Source organism: Schistocerca cancellata, chromosome 5, assembly GCF_023864275.1.
Source record: "Schistocerca cancellata isolate TAMUIC-IGC-003103 chromosome 5, iqSchCanc2.1, whole genome shotgun sequence".
NCBI lineage: Eukaryota > Metazoa > Arthropoda > Insecta > Orthoptera > Acrididae > Schistocerca > Schistocerca cancellata.
The window spans coordinates 490,674,464-490,699,887 of record NC_064630.1 but is presented as its reverse complement, the minus strand read 5'-3'; the positions used below and the strand labels follow the sequence as shown (position 1 = coordinate 490,699,887).

Here is a 25,424-nt window from a genome sequence, read left to right as displayed (position 1 = left end):
CCATTTTTCTTCAGCTGTTTCCCGAGGTGTAATTCCTTCGTCTCTAAATGGCGCTTGTGCGTCTATAAGTATGGCTCTGCCAAAACACCTCCGCTTTCATTCACTGCCAAAATACAACCAAGACGCTAGTATGAAATGTCTTGGTTTCGTGCTAATTTATTGCCTAGATGTGAGACAGCGGCTCCGATAATAATCGAGCAAGCTAATCGATAGACAGCTGATAAAGAGTATGGAAAACGAATGAGGGCTTTTATAACACGAAACAAGAAGTCCCGCGTTACTTCTAGACCGGGAGAGTTACATACCAAAATCACTAACAAGAAAGGCTAACAAACATATACTTAGGTAAACCACGGTCAAATTAAGACGTGGAACAGACGCTCAGGCTTACTTAAACTCAATAAAGACAAGGCAATAATTGGCAACAATTACCAATTAAACACAAACTCTGGTTTGTAATTTCCAACAGATTTTATTTAACAATTGCATGACAACAGCAAATTGCTGTTTACCCAGAATGATATTCATAATTACCATAGAATTTGAAACACTACTAAACAGAGAAAATGTGTACGGGCGTCAAAGCCCACTCCAAACAATCAATAATTTTAAATCCGTCTTTACATAAATCTTACGAACCATTCAAACAATAAATGGTTTACTGACGAAAACTCCCACAAAAGCAGGATACTTTTAAGATATAAAAACAGAAACAGCTCACAATTTCTCTTCATGAATATTATCTTAAAAACCCAGTACAATGAAATGCATATTTCAGGTATTAGAAAATTTCAGTGACAAGTAATGGCACGCTAGAAGTGCGAAGAAACTACATCCCAGATCCAGTCTGAATGAAAGCTGAAAGGAACGGTGAAGAACGAAAGAAAGCCATCTCGGCGTCACCAGGAACAAGTAATAAAATACCTAAATTCGCCGAAGAACTGGAATCTACTGATAAACACAGCGGCTGCGGTATCGGTTCCAATTCAAACTGACTGCCGCCAAGGCGTCGTCCCCCAAGTGAAATAGAAATGTGTTGTGGCTAGCGCCTCCCGTCGGGTAGACCGTTTGCCTGTTGCAAGTCTTTCGAGTTGACGCCACATCGGCGATTTGCGTGTCGATGGGGATGAAATAATGATGACAACACAACACCCAGTCCCTGAGAGGAGAAAATCCCCTACCCAGCCGGGAATCGACCCATGCTGTTAGGTATGACATTCCGCAGCGCCGACCACTCAGCTACCATGGCGGACGTCCCCCAATTAAACGAGCAGCTACAACGGACGACGCGCACCACTGATTGAACCACCGAAACAACAACATAAAACCACACAGCAACTGGGCAGCATCCAGAGTAACACAATCCTTAAAACATAAGAAAATTTCAACACAGGAATACAATTACTCTTTGCAGCCAAATTAAATCTCTTGCAGTCACTGCCTACAACAACAGTTCACACTTCCTTTGCACTCCTTTTCTGCATCACTGTTCTACGGGGTTTTCTATCCAGTTAATGATTTGGGGTATGTCGTCTGATTGTAACCAATTGCTCGCTTTCTTACTGTGCTGTACAGACAGCCGTAGTATTTTTTGTTTTGTGTATTGCTTTCCAAATATTGATTTATTTCACGAAAGTGAAGGGCTTTGTGGACGTTTGTTTAGTGGTATCTCAGTCTAAATAAGTAGAGTGACTGTCTTATTCTGAAACTTATTGACAGCTTAATGCTGTGTATCAAACAATGACTGATATCTAAGTTCAGTTAATGAAAATGATTCTCCTGTTGTGAAACTTCATGACAGTTTTATAATATGTGTCGGACAGTGACTCGAATCCGGCAGTTTCCTATAGCGCTGTCAGTACTCTAATCAGCTTAAATATCAAGGCATAACTCACGTCATAGCTTCAGTTCTGCCTGTTCTCACCATTCTCTATTAATCTGTTCTATTATTTTATCATTTCCACAAAAAATTATTGTTTTAAGCACATCTACATCTACATAAATATTCCGCAATCCACCATATGGTGCGTGGCTGAGGGTGCCTCGTACCACAACTAGCATCTACTCTCCCTGTTCCACTCCCAAACAGAACGAGGGAAAAATGACTGCCTATATGCCTCTGTACGAGCCCTAATCTCTCTCATCTTATCTTTGTGGTCTTTCCGCGAAATGTAAGTTGGCGGCAGTAATATTGTACCGCAGTCAGCCTCAAATGCTGGTTCCGTAAATTTCCTCAGTGGCGAATCACGAAAAGAACCTCCTTTCCTCTAGAGACTCCCACCCGAGCTCCTGGGGCATTTCCGTAACACTCGCGTGATGATCAAACCTACCAGTAACAAATCTAGCAGCCCGCCTCTGAATTGCTTCTATGTCCTCCATCAATCCGACCTGATAGGGATCCCAAACGCTCGAGCAATACTCAAGAATAGGTCGTATTAGTGTTTTATAAGCGATCTCCTTTACAGATGAACCACATCTTCCCAAAATTCTATCAGTGAACCGAAAACGACTATCCGCCTTCCCCACAACTGCCATTACATGCTTGTCCCACTTCATATCGCTCTGCAATGTTACGCCCAAATATTTAATCGACGTGACTGTGTCAAGCGCTACACTACTAATGGAATATTCAAACATTACAGGATTCTTTTTCCTATTCATCTGCATTAGTTTACATTTATCTATATTTAGAGTTAGCTGCCATTCTTTACACCAATCATAAATCCTGCCCAAGTCATCTTGTATCCTCCTACAGTCACTCAACGACGACACCTTCCCGTACACCACAGCATCATCAGCAAACAGCCGCACATTGCTATCCACCGTATCCAAAAGATCATTTATGTAGGTAGAAAACAACAGCGGACCTACCACACTTCCCTGGGGCACTCCAGATGATACCCTCACCTCCGATGAACACTCACCATCGAGGACAATGTACTGGGTTCTATTACTTAAGAAGTCATGTTTCATCATCATTTTTCAGTTTTTTAGAAATTTCGTTCAGAAAACAGGTTCTCTTTCATAGGTTGCCATTATTGTTCCGACAATAGTATTACATAATCTACGCATAAAAACGTATTCAGGGCAGCATATGTGTTAGTGCGTATCCTCAGATTAAAATAAGTATTCCGTTTCTGAATTTCATCAACTTTATATAAAAAAGGCGCGCTGCGATCAAACCGGTATCCTTTGTTATTCTAGGCTGTGTCGACCTGGCATTTGTATCGAGAGAGACTCTCGTGTTTTGTACAAACTGTGATATATCCTTAAAATAAAAAGGTGCACGTTGATCAGTTTCGAAAGGAATTTACGTCTTTCGCGCGATACTACGACGGGGTGGGAAGAAACTAACGTAGGTGAATCGACGTTCGGGTTCTCAGAGCAATAATAGATCGCAGTAGGTTATGGAAGATGTATTGAACAGATTCCGGACCGCAACCTTAAGGCTACGCCAGGCAATACAAGCGGAGTCGGGGCCGATGGCAATCTCACGCGAGCCTCTGCGCGGCGGATCGAGGAACGCAGGCAGCCACATACCGCGGGGACCGCCGCAGACACTGTGTCTGCCCGGAGCCACCTGCGCCAACACAGGACGCATTGCGGCGATATTAAAATACTCCACTCCAGCGGTCGGGGGCTGGGTCTGCGCGCTCCTCACAGGCAGCGCTTTAAAATATACTCCATCCTCTCATAATATCGAGACCACCTGTTTGTTTCCAAAGTAACCGACTCTGGGAGCACTATATGAAAGTCCCTTAGTGAAATGTTGATAGGATAACTCCGTTATTTGGATGTCTACAGAGCTCCTCACAGCAGCTGAACTGTGCAGGGAACGGAGGTGGAAGTTTCAAATATGCCAACTGGATTACGATTCGGGAAAACTGGGATCTCCCAAAGTTCATTACATTTGGCGTCACTTCTACAAGACCAGCAAGACCTATTATGCTCACAATGTGCTGAACCGCCTCCAAGACGAGCAATCATCTTATGTGCAGTATCTGACAATGGATCCGTAACAAGAAAAGGTAAACAATGCTTCTGTCACAGAAGCGACATTTGATACGATTCAGATCTGCTTTCTAAAATATCTCCACTGTTCTATGTCGTGCAGATTGCCAGCAATCACTTGTTTTCTGCAAGACGTCAACACGACTGGAAAAATTGCTTTGTTATTATTAGGGATCTTGCCAAACTTGATTCTTTAAGAGAATAGAAGTTTCGTGTGTTCCCCTCGGCTGCGCAGACTTTTGTGAGACCTTGCGTGAGGAGAAATTCATTTGCGTTTCTTGTGGTGACGAAAACGCTGAAGCAGTTTTTTCAATTTTCGGCACTGCTGGTGTCACAGCTGTGGGAAGTTCGCCGGTACGTGAGGGATCGGACAGGTTTTCGTGACCTCGCTGCGGTGATGATAGACGCTTTGCCCACTGACTCACCGTGCTTTTGTTCACTGCCAGGTCTCTGTTGACATTCTGCAAGTGCCTATGAATATCTGCTAGGTCTGGTTTTACGCCAAATGAAACTTTATGACAGCTCTCTGCTTGGAACGCAGCTCCGTTACAGAGGCCATTTTGAAGGTTACATATAGCGCCGCCACCTGTCGGAACTGAATCGTTAATATTCCAGGATGTTCCAAAACAAAGTTCCCATTTTCTCAAACGAAAAAGGAAGAGAAAAAATGTATTTCGTTACTTACTGAATGGCTCTCATGAATTCACTGGCGTACAAAACTCAAGGACGAATGTAATTTTCGCATGATGTGGCCACTGACAAGTAAGAAGCTCGGTTAACCTTGGACCGTACATATAAAGAACTCCTTCATTACCGTGCTGGAGAATACAATACAGTACAGTACAGTAGGGTACGGCACAGGAGGCGACTGAAAGAGATACCTAGTAAGACGAACACTTCCCTGAACGTTCGGAAAGTTAGGACATGGTTCTTAACAGAGTGTAAGATCAACACGTGCGTGCTCTGCAATCTGCTCCCACTGCTGCCCAGAAGGTTACTAACGAGTTCTTGAGGCAGGGCATTCCATTCATCCACCAGAGCGGCTGACTATTGCTGGATGGTCGTTGAATTCTTATGTCATATTGTCTGCTACTGTCGTTGCTGACTCGATAACGCATCGAAAGCGAAAGCAGGTCAACGTAATTGTTAGACATTCTCTGAATGGTTATTAAATATTAAAATAAATTTACAGCATTTTATGAAACAATTTTATCTACATAAATACAAGTATAACCAGAACAATATTCACTCCTAATCGACCAGTACGTAACTTGCCTCTGTCATTTATGCAGGACGGAGATTTTACGAGTGCGAGCAGCCATCTCCAGCGGACAGCCTCGCGGCAGAGCCACAGGGACTGACCACGACTTTTTGCCAAAATAGGTTTCCTATTCTGGCTCACAAGGAGACCACATGGGAATTGGAATTTCATAATTTTTTATACTTATGATAAGTGAAGTTCAGATCTCAAATATCAGTCCCAGAAAATAGTACGAAGGAACTCTCAGAAATTCTCTTGAAAAGCGTCTTTGAAGTTTTCCGAGCGCCTTTAGTACCCTGAAGTTTCAGTCAGGCACCCTGGCTCTACGATAGAGTGCTCGACTGCCAGATAGGTGGTCTGGGTTCCATTCCTAGAAAATGCAATGACGCATCTCCGTGAAGCATGAAATACATAAAGATGGGAGAAAAGTCTTTAGCGTTCTAAATTACTGCTCGAGTTAAGTTTCAGTTATTACTGTTTTCGTTTATTTTCTCGCTTAGTTCGAATACCTATGTCATTTAAATATAAAATTCGTGAAATATGTGCTAATTAACACACACATAATTGGAGTTTTATGGAAACTGCACGACTTGTTATTTCCTGTGACATATTGCATACAAAATTCCAGTTTGCATTGCACATATAAATTACTAATTGCCGATATTTTATAAAATATTGTTAATGAAATCCGTTTAAATTAAAAAATAATTCAACTCATTTTTTCATACTTATGTATTTTACTCTTCGTAGAAATAATCATAGAATATGCACCTCTCTTTAAAAAATTGCCACAACAGGGAATCGAATACAAGACGCCCGTGTGGCACACAAGCGTTCTAGCACAGAACCACGCTATCTATCGAATCATCAACCTTACTTTATGGTAATAAAGCGGTTTTTAAAAGTTGCCGCCATTGTGAGTAAATTGTCATCTTCTCTCAAAATGACGTCAGCTGTTTCTTTTCTTTTTTTTTGCGACTTTAGTTTCTGTGTGTGATATGAATAATTATCGTGAAGTTTTCTCTGCCTCAGGATATGATTAATGGTTTGAATCAAAACTGAATTTCAAGGAACTCCAAAATAACTGATACGGGAATTATGAAAATACTGATGGGCTTTTGATTACTAAAGGTTCAGGCTTTTTCATCTGATTGCTTGTTGCCTCGTATAGACTCTTTCTTTGTTTGCGGTATAGTGCTGTCACCCACGCTCACATCTCGTCACCTGACGGCATTGAGAAGGTCCGTTGTGTTACAACTTAACCAGAAAAATTATGAGGTACTATTTATAACGATTTTAGGACTGGTAGTTCTGGGATAGAAAGGTGTGCTAACAGTTTCAATATTTCTTTATTCTTGAAAATAAATTGTCTACCAGGAGAGGTGACCTCCAGATTAGCTATGTACTTTATTATTGATTAAGAAACTATCAAGCCACAATCATTGAAACAGTATGAAGTAACTCTCCTCAGAAATCGAAAACCGTGACAGAAATTTAAAGAATTTTCTGATAATTGAAATAATTTTACACCAATAAATCTTATAAAAAATAAACAACGTTTATCTAGAACTGTGCCTCTCGAATATCGATAGAACACAGCCCTACAAGAAACGAACTCATGTAGCCATGTCCTCAGTTCAAAAAAGTAGTTCAAATGGCTCTAAGCACTATGGGACTTAACATCTGAGTTCATCAGTCCCCTAGATTTAGAACTCCTTTAACATAACTAACCTAAGAAGATCACACACATCCATGCCCGAGGCAGGATTCGAAACTGCGACCGTAGCAGCAGCGCGGTTCGGGACTGAAGCACCTAGAACCGCTCGGCCACAGTGGCAGGCCCATGTCCTTAGTAAGTGAGACAGCAGATGGTACTCTAAATCACCTAAAGATGCTTTAAACAACAGAAATCCTTCTTAAATTAAGCAGTAGGTATCGGTCACTACCATCGGCCTCGCCATTGGATTATAGAATGTTATAACTTCAGTTGATCATAAATCAAAACACAGAAAATTGTACATTCACCTTCTGTGTCAGTACGATGTTCGTAACTCAGAATGGTAAACCGAAAGTGCTTTTAAACCATTCAGGAACAATTTTCTTCTGATAAACGGTCCATTAGTTTTTCAATAACAATTTCCCTGAAGACTCAATACACAGGCTCACTCGCCAACAGAACACGACGTCGTCCTCGTTCGATCTGTCCACGTTGATAGCTCTGCAGCGATTTTTCTGGCCACCGGGAGATCAATGCTGCTCCTCCAATCCGCGAAGCGCTCTCCCAGCACTTGCTGCCGCCGTGTGCATAGCTCCGGCGGCGCGCGCCGTCCACGCTGGGTTCGCTGAGTGGAAATTCAAAACCGCGAGTACAGGTGACGGAAATGAACCGTCGCATAATGTATCACCAAGATCTACCGAAAAACTAGCCGCTCTATTGGAGAAATTCGCCTTTGCAGAAATACAACAGAAGTGGTGTATGAGTGACGGCGCACCACCCTATTATCTACATCTCGCAGGACGCTAACAAATACAAACATTTAATGGGCAATGGATTGATCGAGTTCTGTGACTCCACATTCGCCTCACCTTAATCCCTAAGACTACTAGTTATTGCAATATGTGGAGATATTTTTGTATTCCACACCCATCAACAATTCTCAAAAATTAGCAAAGCGTGTGGCCATGTATGTGGCCAAATTTAAATTTAACTTCTTGGCAGGTAAAATCTGCGTGTCGGATCTGACTGGAACCCAGAAATTCAACTTTCAAAGGCAATGCTGTTATCGACTGACCTGACTATTCATGACTGAAACCAGCCGTCAGAGCTTTACTTACGCCAGTATCTTTTCCCTACCTTCCAACCGGTTAGGGTGGGACGTGCTTTGACAGCACAGTCTATGAGGGCACTCCTCGTGAAAAGCAAGGTTTTTCCTTCGGGGCCCTGGACCAGAAAGTTTCTCAAGTGCACACACTCTGCCGCATGTAGCTCGACATTGATTCGCGAGATGTATTCTTTGAGAAAGATGGAATAAGGATGTGTAAATACGTATAGTAAACGACGAGAGCACGTCTTGTAGTTAACGGAGGGATGGCTCTAAAATGACAGAATAGCCCTCATCTCAGTGAGGTTGAAATTCCGACGTTAGGCACAATCGGGCATCGAAAGAAATTGAATGGGGGCAGTTGAAAATTTTATTTGTGCCGGACCAGGACTCGAACCTGGATTTCCCGCTATAGGCGAGCTGTTGCCTTAACCGCTGTGGCCTCCGGAGCACCTCCCCGTCCGACCCAAGCTACAATCCTCTCCCCCACTACATACGTAGACTGCCCCCTTCATTACCCTTTTTGTTCATAGCCTTATGAAGATTCCCGCAAGAGGTCGGACGACGAGTAAATCTTCGCTGAATAATCATTAATTGCCGCCGAGGTGCATATATTTTCACTACTGGCCATTAAAATTGTTACACCTAGAAATGACATGTGATTACATTTTCACGCAATTTGGGTGCATAGATCCTGATAAACAAATACCCAGAACAACCACCTCTGGCCATAATAACGGCCTTGATATGCCTGGGCATTGAGACACAGCTTGGATGGCGTGTACAGGTACAGCTGCCCATGCAGCTTCAACACGATACAACAGTTCCTCAAGAGTAGTGACTGGCGTATTGTGACGAGCCAGTTGCTAAGCCACCATTGACCAGACGTTTTCAATTGGTGAGAGACCTGAAGAATGTCCTGGCCAGAGCAGCAGTCGAACATTTTCTGTATCCAGAAAGGCCCGTACAGGACCTGCAACATGCGGTAGTCCATTATACTGCTGAAAAGTAGGGTTTGGCAGGGATCGAATGAAGGGTAGAGAGCCGGTCAGAGTGGCCGAGCGGTTAAAGGCGCTACAGTCTGGAACCGCACGACCGCTACGGTCGCAGGTTCGAATCCTGCCTCGGGCATGGATGTGTGTGATGTCCTTAGGTTAGTTAGGTTTAAGTAGTTCTAAGTTCTAGGGGACTTATGACCACAGCAGTTGAGTCCCATAGTGCTCAGAGCCATTTTTTTTTGAAGGGTGGAGCCACGGTCGTAACACATCTGAAGTGTAACGTCCACTGTTCAAAGTGCCGCCAATGCGAACAAGAGGTGACCGAGACGTGTAACCAATGGCACCCCATACCATCAGGCCGGGTGATACGCCAGTATGGCGATGACGAATACACGCATCCAATGTGCGTTCACCGCGATGTCGCCAAACACGGATGCGACCATCATGATGCTGTAAACAGAACCTGGTTTCATCCAAAAAAAATGGACGTTTTGCCATTCGTGCACCCAGGTTCGTCGTTGAGTACACCATCGTAGGCGCCCCTGTCTGTGATGCAGCGTCAAGGGTAGCAGCAGCCATGGTCTCCGAGCTGATAGTCCATGCTGCTGCAAACGTCGTCGAACTGTTCGTGCAGATGGTTGTTGTCTTGCAAACGCCCCCATCTGTTGACTCAGGGATCGAGAGTGGCTCCACGATCCGTTACAGCCATGCGGATAAGATGCCTATCATCTCGACTGCTAGTGATACGAGGCCGTTCTGATCCAGCACGGCGTTCCGTATTACCCTCCTGAACCCACCGAGTCCATATTCTGCTAACAGTCATTGGATCTCGACCAACGCGAGCAGAAATGTCGCGATACGATAAACCGTAATCGCGATAGGTTACAATCCGACCCTTATCAAAGTTGTAAACGTGATTGTACCCATTTCTCCTCCTTACACGAGGCATCACAACAACGTTTCATCAGGCAACGCCGGTCAACAGCTGTTTGTGTATGAGAAATCGGTTGGAAACTTTCCTCATGTCAGCACGTTGTAGGTGGCGCCACCGGCGCCAGCCTTGCGTGAATGCTCTGAAAAGCTAATCATTTGCATGTCATAGCATCTTCTTCCTGTTGGTTAAATTTCGCATCTGTAGCACGTCATCTTCGTGGTGTAGCAATTTTAATGGCCAGTAGTGTATATGTACGGTGTCTGTTCTTTCAGATTTGTTTTCGGATATACACTGATGAGTCAAAACATTATCCACACTGTAATAAAATGGAGCACCTACAGACGTCCTTACCATATTCATCATAGGGCTACCAGTTTCGGTGCTTCAGTACACCATCTTCAGTCCTTAACTGGCGCTGAGGGGCTTAACTCCGATTATATACATGGCTCATCAGTGGGCAACATCTATGAACTGGTTGGAGACACAACATCGTTGTTAAAGGTAGTTTCACACGCTGTTCGAAATAGTGTCACACATTTTCTACCGGACTGAGGTCGGCTGATGTAATAAACAAGTCTAGAAAGTTCAAACTAATATCTTAGTTCATGGACGCTATAACTTGAATGGTATGTTAAACACCTCACGAAAACCATACAACCACCTTCAGCCTAAATTGCACCCTGACTGTGCAGTGGATTAAACTGTGGACTGGGTGCACTCGACGGTAGGAGAGTCATTTTAAAACTGTCAGAATATCTACTCGATGCACTTCTGTCACTTATTGTCCATTTTTTATTTTCTGAAGAAGTGCGGCTACGAGCAATGACCTCCTGCGATATACCGATTACAAAGGGCCACTGCGTGTAGTTCACTGTGCGATGTTCGTTCTGAAACTATTTCAGATGGACTTGAATTACAGAAAGCAGGAATTTCTATCCCATTTCAAACGACTGGCTTTGACGAAGCTTAACACACGTCCCCGGTACCTGTCGCTTATAATATTTCTAGTTCTCCTTATGCCGTGTTACGTGGCTGCGAGTGGTACACCATTCGTTGTAGACATGTTGGCCACGCGTTGTTACTCCCACCATACTGGGCAACTTTATTCATTTAGTCAGAATAAAGTTGGAATTCTAGATTGTATTTGGCCTCAGAATACTAACTGCTCTGAGGTGGGAAATCAAAAAGCCTGCAGTGGGAGTGAAAATGATTTTGTTTAGTTTTCAGTCAAGATACTGTTTGAACAAACTCCCACTATAGTCGACTGTGTGCATTGTTAACATTATTTTTCCCGTTGCTACGACATCGTGCACAAAGTTCGCTGTAGAAGAGCAATGAGTTGGTGATGGCTGACCGCGTAAAAATGTAGAGCAACAATAATCAATCTTCGAATAACAAGCAATTTAGAGGGCATCTTCTATGACAAAGGATGCAGATACGCAAACAATAGCGCGCTAATCGCGGAAAATCATCGCATCACAGAAGTTACGGTTCCCAACGGAATAATTAACTCAAAGACATTAATCTGACGTTCTTACCTGCACCTAGACAAAAATAGGAGTGGGATGCAAGCAGGGCTGTAAGGAACTTCGTTTGCTTCTTATAGAAGAGGAACGAAATTAATCCACCGACTCTAATACATCGAGATCAGTGATATACATACACTGAAGCGCCAAAGAAATTGATATAGGCATGCCTATTCAAACACAGAGATATGTAAGCAGGCAGATTACGGCGCTGTGGTCGGCAACGCCTACATAAGACAACAAGTTCCTGGTGCAGTTGTTAGATCGGTCACTCCTGCTGCAATGGCAAGTTATCGAGTTTTAAGTGAGTTTGAACGCGCTGTTAACGTCGGCACACTAGCGATGGGACACAGCATCTCCGAGATAGCGATGAAGTGAGAATTTTCCCGTACGATCATTTCACGAGTGTGCCGTGAATATTAGGAATTCGGTAAAACATTAAATCTCCGCCATCACTGCGGCCGGAAAAAGATCCTGCAAGAACGGGACCAACGACGACTGAAGAAAATCGTTCAACGTGATAGATGTGTAACCCTTCCGCAAATTACTGCAGATTTCAATGCTGGGCATCAATAGGTGTCAGTTTGTGAAACACTCAACGAAACACCATTGATATGTGCTTTCGGAGCCGAAGGCACACTCGTCTACCCTCGATGACTTCACGACACAAAGGTTTACCTCATCTGCGACCGTAAACACCGACACTGAACCGTTGATGACTGCAAACTTGTTGCCTGGTCGGACGAGTCACGTTTCAAATTGAATCGAGCGGATGGACGAGTACGGGTATGGAGACAACTTCATGAATCCATGGGCCCTGCATGTTAGCAGGGGACTGTTAAAGCAGGTGAAGGCCCTGTAATGGTGTGGGGCACGTGCAAAATAATGGTTCAAGTGGCTCGGAGCACTATAGGACATAACAGCTGTGGTCATCAGTCCCCTAGAACTTAGAACTATTTAAACCTAACTAACCTAACGACATCACACACATCCATGCCCGAGGTAGGATTCGAACCTGCGATCGTAGCAGTCACGCGGTTCCGGACTGCGCGCCTAGAACCGCAAGACCACCGCGGCCGGCAGGCATGTGCAGTTGGAGTGATACGGGACCCTTGATACGTGCAGATACGGCTCTGGCAGGTGACACGTAGGTAAGCATCCTCTCTGATAACCTGCATCCTTTCGTGTCCATTGTGCATTCCGACGGACGGGCAATTACGCTGTTCAAAGCGACACCCCACACGTCCAGAATTGCTACAGAATGGCTCCAGAAACACGCTTCTGAGTTTAAACACTTCCGCTAGCCACTAGACTCCCCAGACACAAACATTATTGAACATATGGTTGATGGTGTCAGTTCCCTCCAGCACTACTCCCGACATTAGTCGAGTCCATGCTACGTTGTGTTGCGGCACATCTGGGTGCTCGCAGGGGCTCTTCACGAGGCAGGAGTACGAGTTTCTTTGGCTCTTCAGTGTATATCTCTGCATAGCAGTTAATTAAATAACAAAAATTAATTTGTTGCAGGTTGTTATGTGGGATTTAGATGCAGGGCGGGTTTGGTCTGCGGGATATGCAGACATCAAATTCAGCTTGTTGTTTTATCAAGCACCGAAACTTCAATTAACTGATGGTAAACCACTTATAGTAAAATAATACACGTATTTCTGTAGCCTTAAGATGGGCTAAAATAACCAACAACACTATTATCGATATAACAATAACAGAACAAATTCAGATCTTACCTTAACAAAAGAATAGATAACGGGCACCAAGACAAACAATTTACAATGTCTGGCACTCCACCATAATCAGAAATAATACACGTAAAACTTACGACACTCATGAATACTTAAACGTATCTCTAACCAGGTATACAACCGTCATCTGTACTTACACTTACTGTTACTACCATCACCAGACAACTAAGACACCAGCTACCCACAACGCTACCAAACTACCTACGCTTATGAAACTTCCTGATAGACTAAAACTGTGTGCCGGACCGGGACTCAAACTCGGGACCTTTGCCTTTCGCGGGCAAGTGCTCTACCATCTGAGCTTCCAACCACGACTCACGCCCCGTCTCCTTGCAGGAGAGCTTCTTTAAAGTTTGGAAGGTAGGAGACGAGGTACTGGCAGAAGTAAAGCTGTGAGGACGGGGCGTGAGTCGCGGTTGGGAGCTCAGTTGGTAGAGCACTTGCCCGCGAAAGGCAAAGGTCCCGAGTTCGAGTCTCGGTCCGGCACACAGTTTTAATCTACCAGGGAGTTTCATATCAGCGCACACTCCACTGCAGAGTGAAAATCTCATTTTACCTACGCTTATATCTGAATAACTCCTCATACAGTAACATATGCGGCAATTCATTCACATAAAAGCAACAACTATCTATCTCATTGCAACGAACTACTAGCTCAGTCACAAAAATCCAGTAAAACAATAAATTATTAATATCAATGGAGCAAATAAATGATAACGCTCACAACGATAAAAAAAATCTGTTTCTGCTTAATACACTTAACCACACACACACACACACACACACACACACACACACACACAGTGTGTAATAACAATATTACGCTAGCTCTCCGTCTCAGCACATGCCCCGCGTGCCATAAATAACAGGCAGCTAGTCGCACAGCACCCACGGACTTCTTTGGAGGAAGATTTATAGAATAGGCTATACCCAGTGTACAGTTCGCAGGTAACTCCTTACACTGCCTCAGTCACAAGGCCACCAGGATGTCACCATCTTCCTAACGGATACTTTCGTCGTACGTCCCACATTGATTTCTGCAGTTACGTCACGCAGTGTTGTTTGTCTGTTAGAACTGACAAGTCAGCAGGAACGCCACTGCTTCCGCTCGTTAAGTGAAGGCCGTCGTCCAGAGCGTTGTCCGTGGTGAGAGCTAATGCCTGAAATTTGGTACACTATTGACACTGCAAACTATTGACGCTTGGGTCTCAGAATATTGAATTACCTGACGATTTTCGAATTGGAATATCCATCCGTCTATCTCCAGCTGCCATTCCGCATTTAAATTCTGTTAATGCCCGTCGTGCGGCCATAATCATTTCGGAAACCTTTTCACAGGAATCACCAGAACGCAAATGACATCTCCGCCAACACACTGCCCTCTTATACCTCGCGTACGAGATACTACCGCCATCTATATATGTGCATACAGCTATTCCATGAATACTGTCATCTCTGTGTTTTTGGTTAAAATGGTTTAATGGCTCTGAGCACTATGGGGCTTAACATCTGGGGCCATCAGTCCCCTAGAACTTAGAACTACTTAAACCTAACTAACCTAAGGACATCACACACACCCATGCCCGAGGCAGGATTCGAACCTGCGACCGTAGCAGTCGCGCGGATCCAGACTGAAGCACCTAGAACAGCTCGGCCACCGCGGCCGGCTGTGTGTTTTTGACTGGCTCATGAATATTTCTTCAGTTCTATTACGACAAGGGTGGAGAGTTATACGACAGTGTAGTTCCACACCAGCTTCATCGCTCTGGAGCGACCACTGCGCTTTTTTATGTGTCTGACTAACGTTTTGTCAGTTAGCTTACATTGCCCGACGCACGGAAACGCTTCGCTAAACGGCGGACGACTCCGAAGTGAGGACTGTTTCCTTTGTCGTGGCACCGCCGTTCATTTAAACGTTTAAGTAGTATCGGATTCTGCCTGAAACCACCATCTTATTTATTTATTTTGAAGTATCAATGCCTGTCACATGCAACCACCAATGCTATTGCAAGAGAAGACATCTAGTGGTTTACTGAGTTACTTCCATGAGTGTAGTGCATCGTAGTAGTTACTTAAGCAACAATGGGGGTGGAGATTCCGCTACGTGATTGTGGAGATTATGACATATATAGTGTTCAAATTGAGGAGCTCACTGACAGTGAAAGCAAGCACATCTAAAGTTAATGTAATGTAAATTTGAGTTAGTACTACTACTTTTGTTAGTGGTTTCGAAATGAATGCATTTGGACGATACAAACTTTTGATATAATTTTTTTAAATTTTAAGTCCATTACTGTTATTTAGTACTATAATTTGTTTGAGGCATAATGAGTTTATGGACGTTCCAATATGTAGATTTGTATCTACGATAAATGTGAAACTGATTTCGAATATGCCTCATGAAATGATGGATGGTTGAAAACTGTACATTCCAGTGCTTCCAAAGTGAAACCACGTCCTTGAGACAAGTGATTGCTTATATCTTGCCAGCTTTTCCTTCTTTTCGTCGCTTACTCTGACATTAAATGTCAATTTTCTAGAAAATGTTAACATTACATTCTAAAGTGAAACTACCTTCTTAAAACAACTTATTGTTTACGTTTTACCAATTTTTATTCCTTCCGTACTATGATATGAAACGTCTACTTTACGAAAAATTTAAAAATTAAAAAATTATTGGGACTGAAAGAGTTAAAATTTAGTGTGATACCGTTTCAGTACAGTCTGAGCAACTGTTGATACAAAGACTGAGAAGATCAAAGTCAACGGTGGATGCTGGATGCACTTATCAAAAGATTTGTAGATGAAGGGAACGGTCTCACATGAATTTCTTCTGTGTGGCCCAAATGAGAACCAGAATTACCTCAAAGTTCTTAGCAGGGATGTACAGACCAACAATGATCTGATGGTGCTTACTCTTCCCCCCCCCCCCCCTCCCTGCGCAGTTTGTTCTTCTATCTTTTTCATTGTTTTACTCATCTCTTCATTACCTACACAAATTGAAAGTGCTGGCCGCTGTATAATTTAGTTCTTGTGAGCCTAGTCTAGCTGATTTAGGGGAAAGGTATAGCAGTTAGGAACTATATCATGGCACGGTATTTTTTAACTTCCGATATTTGCATAGCCACAGTAAACGGCTTGTGGCGCGCGGTACTGGCAAGGCTGTTCTTTATACTGCCAGTCAAAAGTGTGACCACTGCGTAAAATGCTGACTGCATTGCTGGCAGTAAAGGACACGTTCCTCTACATGATATGTTCCTCCAGCACGATAACTCTTCCAGTCCCACAACATTGTGCGTCCCAGTTCCATCATCAGAGAGCCCTTACACCTTCTTTAACAGTGAAATTTATGTGACGTACCTATTAGTGGCTTTGAATGTGGGGTACTTGGGTACTTTTTGTAACATAGCTTCCCGATAGTGTATGTTCTGTCGTGAGGGAAGCATACAACTCCTGACTCACTGCCGTTGTGTAAACTGTGTCAAGCGGCTTATGAAAGACGGAAGGACGTAACTGTAACTGTACAAAGTCTCCAGACAAACCTAAACAGTTCTACCTAGGCAAATTAACTGTACAGGAGTACCGAGCGGAGACACCTCTAGCTTGTCAGGATGGTGCTACGGAACCTACAGAGCTTGTTTCGGTCTTAATACAATATGATTAGCAAACTATTATTTATTCAATCAAATTTACCGTTCTGTATCTCCTTGTCAGCCTCGGCTGACGTCACGTGCCAGCGAGTTCCGCTGACTCCTGTTGTCAGCTCAGTGCTTATGGTCAGCAAGGCCGCTGCTCCAGCAATTCATCCGAAATCTGGCGGGCTGCCGTCTGGTAGGCGAAGATGACGATGATCCAAACTGTCCCACAGGGATGAACTACACTATCGAAAGTCATGTGGTGGGATTAGCGTGGCCCCACCTGACGGATGGGCCTGTGGAACCTGGAAGTGCGTGCAGCGTTGATCACGAGTAGAGGCAAAGGACTTTCCTCTCACCCAGCACTGACAATTATGACAATGTCAAAAGCACCGCGAGATGCACTGGTGACGAAAGATCTTCATTCTCCCCGTCGGTGATGTTGCAGACGACCAAGGCGAAGCCCCACCAGCTGCATTTCATCTCGGGAACGACAAGCAGCTTTTCCACGGACTGCTGGAACATCTAATACAGGGTGTCCCACATAAAACGGTACGCCTCATGCCCGAGATTCAGGTAACGATGAACTGACTAAAAGAGAATGGATAATACGAACGCCAAAAAACATATAGTTACTTTTTATAAGAGTTACTGGAAGTGGAGGCTATGGCCATCCATGCATCGCTGACGTTGTGTGATGACTTTACCAGCAACACGCTGTAATTCTGCAGGCGTGATGTTGCTAATTCCTGTAGTAATGTTCCGTTTAAGACCGTCTGTTGTGCGAGGGCTGTCCATGTACACTTTGTTTTTAGTGTGCCCCATAAATAAAAAGAGTCAAAGATCTCTATATACCTGCACTGTCTGAGGTGTAAATGAAAAATACGGGGCAAATATGTGCATGTCGGACAAGGCACACCAAATAATCATCTTCTCTGAGTGGAGAGGCCCTTCATGCAGAATATGTATCTGCAATTCTGGGAGTTTAAGAAACCTGACAGATGAAACCAGGCTCTTCTGACATGAAATAAAGCAAGGGGTCCAAGCAATCGTTAGCTACTGATGTTACGATAAAGGACTTTTTTTCCTGATTCTTAAATTTCAACTCCTGCACCACATTCAGACGATCGGCTTTCAATTTCATATCTTTTAGTAGACGATGAAACGATGTACAGTCGGTCGGATACACCTCTGCAAATTGTGAACGTATGCCACAGACCTCCACTTATTGTACACAGCTTTAATAGTGGGGAGTTACTTCGCTTGATACGTTTCTTTACGTTCTGTGACGGAGTTCTGTCTTCACGTAACGCTAGCCGCGCGGGAAGCGCGCGGTCTGGAGCGCCTTGTCACGGTCCGCGCGGCTCCCCTCGTCGGAGGTTGGAGTCCTCCCTTGGCCATGGGTGTGTGTCTTGCCTTAGCGTAAGTTAGTTTAAGTTAGCTTAAGTAGTGCATAACCTTAGGGACCGATGACCCTAGCAATTTGGTCCCATAAGACCTTACCACTAATTTCCAAAATTTATGTAACGCTACACAGTAACAGTTCGCTGTTGTAATGTAAATTCCCCCATTCTGTAACAACTTAACAATATAAGCTTGTCACAACAACTGACGCCCGATCACACAGCTGCACTCAACTTCCCGATAAAATGCAGTGTATCGAACCTTCGAGACAGTGATGCGTATCGGTTTTATGTCGGACACTGCACTGTCAAGTTACTGGTAAGTGTTTTTGCGGCCTACGTATTGTCTGTTGCTTAACGAAACAAGAACTAGCGAGCACATCTTTGTTTCATTCTCACAGTGGACGTTTCGCTGAATGTGTAGCTTGTGCCTGGCGTTTGACGCTGTAATTTACCGTCAAGTAAAATCATCAGACGATCAATTCCAATTACAAAATGATCTAGAAAGAATTTCTGTATGGTGCGAAAAGTGGCAATTGGCACTATACAAAGAAAAGTGCGATATCATCTACATGGGTACTAAAAGAAATCCGATAAATTTTGGGTATACGATAAATCGCACAAGTCTAAGGGCTGTCAATTCCACTAAATACCTAGCAATTACAATTGCGAGCAACTTAAATTTGAAAGACCACATTCATAATATTGTGGGGAAGGCGAAACAAAGACTGAGCTTTGTTGGCAGAACACTTAGAAGACGCGACAAACCCACTAAAGAGACAGCCTACTTTACACTTGTCCGTCCTCTGCTGGAATATTGCTGCGCGGTGTGCGATCCCTACCAGGCAAGATTGACGGAGGACATCGAAAAAGTGCAAAGAAGTGCAGCTCCTTTCGCGTTATCGCGCAATAGGGGTGAGAGTGTGACTGATATGATACGCGAGTTGGGGTGGCAGTCACTGAAACTAAGGCGTTCTTCTTTGCGGCGAGATCTATTTAGGAAATTTCAATCACTACTTTCTCTTCCGAATGCGAAAATATTTTGTTGCCACCCACCTACGTAGGGAGAAACGATCATCGTAATAAAATAAGAGAAATCAGAGCTCGAACGGAAAGATTTACGTGTTTCTTTTTCCCACGCGCCATTCGAGAGTGGAATGGTAGAGAAGTAGTATCAAAATGGTTCGATGAACCCTCTGCCAGGCATTTAAGTGTGAATTGCAGAGTAACCATGTAGATGTAGATGTAGATGTGGCGGTTGTTGCCGATGTCGCAACGTGTGCTCGTTTACGCGACAGGCATTCGTTGATCATTGTTTCGTTCTGCTGCATAGGTACGTCGCCACATTTGCCTGGTGTTGCCTCTGGCTGTGCTAGCGTGAAATTAAGAAAACATTAATTTCTTTCCCTCTTATATTCTGTGGCGTAATAATTGGGAAATTTATTCGCTAGCGAAATATTGAATCATCAATGAGGATAAGAGGGATGAGCGAGTTTAGTACCACAGTCTCTTTAAGGAATATATAATATAAACTATTCAGAATGGCCAAGAAACCAGAACGAGAAGTTGAGCAAATAGCTGCTTCGCTACTACCACAGCAATGAACTTTCGCTAAAAGGAGGAATCGCAGCATGGGGACTCCAGGGACATTGTTCTTAGGGCTAGGTGCTGGGAAGGAATGCCTTAGGCCGCAGTTCCTAACGATCCAGAACGGGTTTAAGCTGAGCATTCACGGAGTCCGCCCTGGGGAGCCACATTCAAGAGCGTAACGTAATGAACGCAGCACCATCAGAGAAAACGACAAGATGGCGCAAGATAAGCGCCTATGTGCAGCCTCACTTCAACTGTATCCAGGATTTCTGTGCAAGGCATCCGCTCGCGTCAGGGAATACGACTAACGACTTTTACCCACAATTTGAAGACGTTAAGATAATGAGTTACCATCTTAAAATTAGATATAGACTGGTACCATAAGTTTTTTTGATAAAAAAAAACAAACTTAATTGGCCTTTCGTTATTTTCTGAAGTGTGTTAGTAAAATGAAAATTTTTTTGCAAAACTACAGAATATTTGACGTGTTACTGTAGTCCGAATCTTCTCTGCTGGGCCCGCAGCTTACAGGAGGTCGTATTATGAAATGTTCTTTATAACTTTCACAAATTAGCAGCAAACTGTTTACTTCTGGTTGATTACAAAAGCTCACGGTAAGCTTGTTCCGTCATATCTGCTATTATCAACTGTTCCCGTTATATTACATAATATATTATTTTATTCTACGCCTGTGCAATAGTACTGTGACATTTTATCTCATATTATACTTACTCGTACATCTACAGGTAGTGAGTCCTTAAATCATCTAGGAAAGTAAGTACTTTTATATAATATGTTGTTAAGAGAGGTAATGTATTTGCTGTCTGTAGGAATACCGTGTTAGTTTTTGACAGTTTTAAAATGACAGACCAATCCAATAATTATCTGGAAAACTTTACTGACACAATATATTAAAAAGAGATGAACGTAACACGATGAAAAGAATACATAACATCAAGATCGCAAATCTACCTAAGGCACAATATCTCTGGCAAAAAATATCTGTGATTACCTAAGATACATGAAGCGTTATTGGAACGTGATCTAGGTTAGACATAGTACACAACAGTACTTACGTTTCAAGATGATTTACAGACGTCACTCCATCTAAATGTAAGTATAATAGAAGATAAAAACTCATAATACTATTACGTAGATGTAAAGTAAACGGGTACATAAACGTAATGTCAACAGGTGCACTTGATAATGGCATATTTACAGAAACAAGTTTGTCCTAAAGAATGTAATTTACAATACATAAAAAATTTGCAGCTAATTTGGTCAAAAGCATAAAGCAGTAAACGGAATCAGTTCTGAAAATAGCCGAATATATGGCATGAGTGTTTTATGGGAGCACACCATGAGTTTTTGGCAATGAGTATCGTTATCCTTCCCTACGTAATTGTTGCGAAATGGAGTAGCGGGCGGTTTATTAACTGTTTGTTCCTTTCCAGATACTTCTCCAGGGAGCTCATTTTATTATTATTATGTTTCACATGATGTACAATATGATATGCTTATTGTATAGACTTATTACTGAAGCAGTGTAAAATCTGGAGATGTTAAATAAGCCTCAAACGGTAATCGCCGAAACAGCTTTGAACCTAACGGGTAGGTATTCCATTGAAACAAGGAGTGATCAAGGTGTTCTCCTAGACGCTGTGTCCTCTAGCATAAAATAATTACTTTAGTCTTGTAGAAAATGTTCTGCTATATGCATGCCGCCCACGAGCAGTGCGTGATAAGATACATACCTGAAACAATTGGTAGTAAAGGTATCAGTGAAAGCGTGACAAGAAGTGCTTTTTTCCGTGATTTCCCTAAATCGCTCCAGGCAAATGCCGGGATGGTTCCTTTCAAAGGGCACCAACAAGAAGTGCTTAGTTGTTCGACCTTAAGGCGAAATTTTAAGATGACCTTGCGAAAAACCATCCAAGTCCCACCTGTCTTACACGTTTCCCAGATACTTCGAAAACTTTCGCTCACTTACACATGAATAACACAGTTCGAAGACATCTGCAGTTCCCACCTACGGTCCCGGAGGTAGTGGGGTGGGAAAAGGAAGGGCATCTGACCAGCCCTTAAACTAACTTTGCCAAGTCTGTAAATAACCATGCCAACCCAAGGTCGATGTGGGACAAAGGCACAAGAAAAAGAAAAAAAAAAGATCAGATTTGTAAAAAGGGGTTAGGATTTTAAAAATTCTAGTTAACTGCAGAAGCATCGTGCAGTCAACCAACCGATTCCAATCCAGAAGAATCTGTAGTTGTATAATGGAATTATGTCATCACCTAAAGCACTCAAAAAAGGAGATTGGATCTTGGACATGCACGACGAGTCGGCCTGTCTCACACAGCAAGCGACACGTGCAGAGGTAAACAAATCTCTCTTCCAGCCTGCCTTCCCCTGTCTCCGCCACAGTCATTAACAAATCTCAACCGGCCGAAACGGAAACCCAAGGGTACGTAGGTACTAAAGCATAGCAGTTAAAGATAGTCAGCTTGGGTTTCTGCAAGCCTGGAAAGTTTCACAGAACCCCCTCAGCCTGTAGCAGTATACGTAGGTAGTTTCACTGATGCTCAGTTATCGTAACGGATCGGGAGCAGCAAAATAAGCAAACCAAACATACACTGAAGAGCTAAAGAAACTGGTACACTTATCTAATATCGTTCAGGGCCCCCGCGAGGACGCAGAAGTGCCGCAACCCGACTTGGCATGGTCTCGACTAATGTCTGAAGTAGTGTTGGAGGTAATTGACACCATGAATCCTGCAGGGCTGTCCATAAATCGGTAAAGGTACGAGGGTCTAAAGATCTCTTCTGAACAGCACGTTGCAAGGCATCCCAGATATACTCAATAATGTTCATGTCCGGGAGTTTGTTGAAGAGCAGAAATGTTTAAACTCAGAAGAGTGTTTCTGGTGCCACTCTGCAGCAGTTCTAGATGTATGAGGTGTTGTATTATCCTGCTGGAATTGCCCAAGTCCGTTCACAATGAACATGAATGGTTGCAGGTTATCAGACAGGATGCTGACGTACGTGTTACTTGTCAGAGTTGTATCTAGACGTATCAGGGGTCCCATTCACTCCAACTGCACACGCCCCACACGATTACAGGGCCTCCACCAACTTGAACAGTCCACAGCTGACATGCGGGGTCCGTGGATTCATGAGGTAGTTTCCATACCCGTACACGTCCACCCGCTCGATACAATCTGAAACGAGACTAGTCCGATCAGGCAACATGCCCGTCATTGACAGTCCAATGTTTGTGTTGACGGGAGTACACAAGGCATGAAGCTTCGTGTTATGCAGTTATCAAGGGTACACGAGTGGGCTTTCGGCTCCGAAAGCCCATATCGATGATGTTTCGTTGAATGGTTCGCACGCTGATACTTGTTGATGGCCCAACATTGATATCTGCAGCAATTTGCGGAAGGGTTGCACTTCTATCACGTCGAACGATTCTCTTCTATCGTCTTTGGTCCCATTCTTGCAGGATGTTTTTCCGGCCTAGCGATATCGGACATCTGATGTTTTACCGAATTCCTGATATTCACGGTACACTTTTGAAATGATCGCACGGGAAAATCCACACTTCATCATTACCTCGGAGATGCTGTGACCCATCGCTCGTGCGCCGACTATAACACCACGTTCAAACTCACTTAAATGTTGATAACCTGCCATTGTAGTAGCAGTAACCGATCTAACAACTGCGCTAGACACTTGTTGTCTTATATAGGTGTTGCCGACGGCAGAGGTGTATTCTGCCTGTTTACATATTTCTGTATTTGAATACACATGTTTATACCAGTTTCTTTGGTGCTTCATTTTAGATGAGATTGAGGAGAAATTAAGAACTGGGAAATACATAATAGTAATGAAACAGAGGCAAGGTATAGCAGGGGAAAAGTTTTCGTGTGTTTATGAGACAGCTCCAAAATAATCTGTGGTGTCTCCCAAAGCAAATTGTGTAAAAAGTTAATATACACAGATTCTTAAAACTCGAGTACGTTACAACACCTTTTTAAATTTGACCAGCAGTCTCCCCACCCAATATATATTTTGAAATTGGAAATTAGTGGTAAGGTCCTATGGGGCCAAACTGCTGAGGTCATAGGTCCCATGCTTACATAATACTTAATGTAATTTAAACTAACTTACGCTAAGGACAACAAAGACACCCATGCCCGAGGGAGGACTCGAACCTCCGGCAGGAAGAGCCGTGCGGACCGTGATTAGGCACCTTAGACCGCGCGGCTACCCGAGCATCATATTTAGGGAGAGGACATATATTTACTGACTGACAAGTGTGCGGAAACATGTGCTAAGGGCTTGAGGCAGTCTAGCAGTATATAAACTTTCTAAATTTAGAGTGAACATTGAAACAGGAAAAATATGTCACAGTGGATGTTAAAAACCACATTCTGGTGGTATGCAACGTAGTGAAAAGCTTCTTCTATTAGCCGTGTATTTTTAGATTAACATAATATGAAAAATCAACTTCGTATTTGCTAAAATGGGTTTGGGGAATTTACAACGAACTATTTTGGCCACTTAAAATGAATTCAGTGAACTCGCAATACACATTCTGGAAAAAGTAATTAAAATTGGTATAACTGGTGTCATATTTGGTTGAAACTCACTAAGGTTACAGTAACTATTATTCGAAAATATTACTTCAGTTGGCGTTGCAGTATAACAAACTTCCCGTTCTTAGGTGCAAAGTATCTCGACTTTCAAAGACGGTTCTGCCTACTACAGAAAACATATATTAGAGGTGAACTAATGAGGGATGCACTAGTTGAAAGAGGATGTAGTTGCAGAGAAAACTACTCGTATCGAAACAAATAAATAAGTCCGAAACATGCCGAAAAGGATAAAAAGGACAAATAAAATCCACCATTATCTGTCGTACAATGGCGCAAAATTAATATATTTTTCATTGGTACTTGTCATGTGATACTCAAGTGAGGTAATACTTTTCAGCAACTTCCCCACCGCGCTCATCACACTACAATGAAGGTAAACAAAATAAACTGCCATATAGATTAGCGCAGCAGGATGGTGGGCGGGCAAGAAAGACTCTTTTATCCTGCTTTGGGTGGGCGTAACTTGGGTTGTATGGGATTAAGTAGCCTGCCAGTTCTGCTGATAACATGCGGCAGCTTGTCTGCCTGTCTAAAAGGCAAGCATGGGCAGGTTAATAGCAGAAAGTGTACACTTCTGCCTACGTATCATCACAAGCAGCAGGTTGAAAAACAGGCATGTCTGTTTCATAATCGCTGAAGTTTCATAACAGATTTAACCATGGATTGGAGCGCTACCAGAAGACTTGCTTTCCTGCGCAACGCTTCAGTCAGTCGATAGGTTTAATCTAGCTGAAACATTTCTGCTAGGAAATGAGTACCTTTTGCTTCGGAATTTCGTAAGTCTTGTTAGCACAAGCATTGTACAACAGACGAAGAGAATTTCATAAGGA

General features: G+C 43.2%; 1 protein-coding gene across 1 annotated transcript in view; it reads left to right on the top strand.

The window, feature by feature from the left end:
- LOC126187687 (lachesin-like) overlaps positions 1 to 25,424 on the top strand; it is a 542,701-nt gene that overhangs the window by 11,184 nt on the left and 506,093 nt on the right. The gene's annotated exons all lie outside the window — the stretch shown is intronic.